The following is a 2,500-nucleotide window of genomic DNA, read 5'->3' on the forward strand; positions in this document are numbered from 1 at the left end:
GGCCACTCAAAATACTTTGGGACACACCAATGAGGAGGAGATGTCGCCTACAGTTTGATGCCCGAGCATCAAGCCTATAGACCCAAGCAACCAAATCACCACTCATGCGCCGTACGCTAAAACAAGCTTGGACAACGATCGACTATTCACACCCACCGCAAGCAGGGGTTCAAAATCATCGTTCGAAGCCAAGCCCAAAACGTCGTGCGCGGTCAAGCCATCAACATTCAGTGCAAAGCGAGGCTCATGTCACACGCCCAAAGGCACTTGACACCGCCCCACCATGCATGTTCTGCCAACACACCACCTTCAAAACATAGGGCTGGCCCAAGGATGGCCCAATGGCGTCACCACAACGTCACACGCTCAACGAGGTTCATGTTGGACGCCTGAAGGCATCTAACTCCACCCCACCTTGCATGTTTTGTCGTCGTACCAGCCATCAACCATCCTCAAGTCAGCCCAAGTTAGAAGGCCACATTCCATGCTCAACAAGTCTCATGTCGCACGCCCAAAGTCATTTGACACCGCCTCAGAAAGCATGTTCCGCCACCACGCAGCCTTCAAAACATAGGGCTAGCCCAAGGAAGGGAGGCATACCACAACAACGTCCCACACTCAACGAGGTTCATGCCGCACGCCCGAAGGCACCCGGCTCCACCCCACCTTGCATGTTTCATCATCGTACCAGCAGCCATCCACAGTCCTCACACCAGAGATTCCCAGTTAGAAGGCAACATCGCAACATTCCGTGCTCAACGAGGCTCATGTCGCACGCCCAAAGGCACCCGATTCCGACCAGCCGAACATGTTCTGGCACCACACGCCTTCAAAACATAGGGCTGGCCCAAGGCTGGCCAAGCATCACCACAACGTCACACACTCAACGAGGTTCATGTCGCACGCCCGAAGGCACCCGACTCCACCCCACCTTGCATGTTTCATCATCGTACCAGCCATCAACCATCCTCAAGCCAGCCCAAGTTACAAGGCAACATCGCAACATTCCATTCTCAACAAGGCTCATGTCGCACGCCCAAAGGCGCACCCAACACGGCCTCACCGCGCAAGTTTCGCCACCGCACCGCCACCGTCAACCACCCTCGTCCGCCGACCACCACCCCAACGCCCCAAGCATATGCCCATGTGCGGCGCATAGTGCTTGGGGGGCGTGGGGGTGGCGGAAGATATAGGGGTACCCCCGTGCCCAGCCCATGCAGACTAGTCACCCCCCTATATAGTACATTTTGAGGCATTTTTGGTCTGCCAGGCCTAGATACGATTTTTCTGAGCGGTCATACGGTCAAATATCTCAAGTTTTAGAATGTTTTTTTCCATGAACTCAATTGATTCATGAATTGGACATTCTAATGGATCTAGAAATCAAGTTTCATAATTTTTCAACCAACCAATTTTTTTTAATGAATTTTTAAATATTAAATAATAAGAAATTAGAAAAAATAGCTAGAGTGGTCAAAAAAATCTGAAATTTTGTGGTAATCATTCTTTCATGTTGCTTAGCTCCCAGAAAAAAATTTACAACAAACTGACCACTCCACATGTACTTTCACAATTAATGGGTGATGGATGGGGCGCAGGCACGGGCGCGCGCGCAGCAGAGCGCGGGCGGGGCGGGACGGGGCGCGCGCTCGCGGGAGCACGCTGGCGGGGCGGGGCGGGGGGCGCGCGCTCGCGGGAGCACGCTGGCGGGGCGGGGCGGGGGGCGCGCGCGCGCGGGGCGAACGCTGGCGGGGCGGGGCGGGGGCGCGCGCGCGCGGGAGCACGCGGGCGGGGCGGGACGGGGCGCGCGCGCGCGCGCTGGAGCATGAGGGCGTGGCGGGGCGGGCGAGCGCACGGGGGCAAGCGGGCGGGGCGCACGCGGGTGGGGCGGGGTGGGGCTGGCGAGCGCACGGGAACGTTCCGACACTGCCCCACCGTGCGCGTTCCGCCACCGCACCCCCGCCGTCAACCGCCCTCGGCCTCCGACCACCACCCCGACGCCCCAAGCATATGCCCCTGTGCGGCGCATAGTGCTTGGGGCGTGGGGGTGGCGGAAGATATAGGGGGTACCCCCGTGCCCAGCCCATGCAGACTAGTCACCCCCCTATATAGTACATTTTGAGGCATTTTTGGTCTGCCAGGCCTAGATACGATTTTTCTGAGCGGTCATACGGTCAAATATCTCAAGTTTTAGAATGTTTTTTTCCATGAACTCAATTGATTCATGAATTGGACATTCCAATGGATCTAGAAATCAAGTTTCATAATTTTTCGACCAACCAATTTTTTTTAATGAATTTTTAAATATTAAATAATAAGAAATTAGAAAAAATAGCTAGAGTGGTCAAAAAAATCTGAAATTTTGTGGGAATCATTCTTTCATGTTGCTTAGTTCCCAAAAAAAATATTACAACAAACCGACCACTCCACATGTACTTTCACAATTAATGGGTGATGGTTGTAAAAACGCGGTCATGGTTGGTGTCTTAGTGTAATGTAT

This window comes from Cucurbita pepo, unplaced genomic scaffold (assembly GCF_057944985.1).
Source record: "Cucurbita pepo subsp. pepo isolate OVF unplaced genomic scaffold, ASM5794498v1 scafford_115, whole genome shotgun sequence".
Lineage (NCBI taxonomy): Eukaryota > Viridiplantae > Streptophyta > Magnoliopsida > Cucurbitales > Cucurbitaceae > Cucurbita > Cucurbita pepo.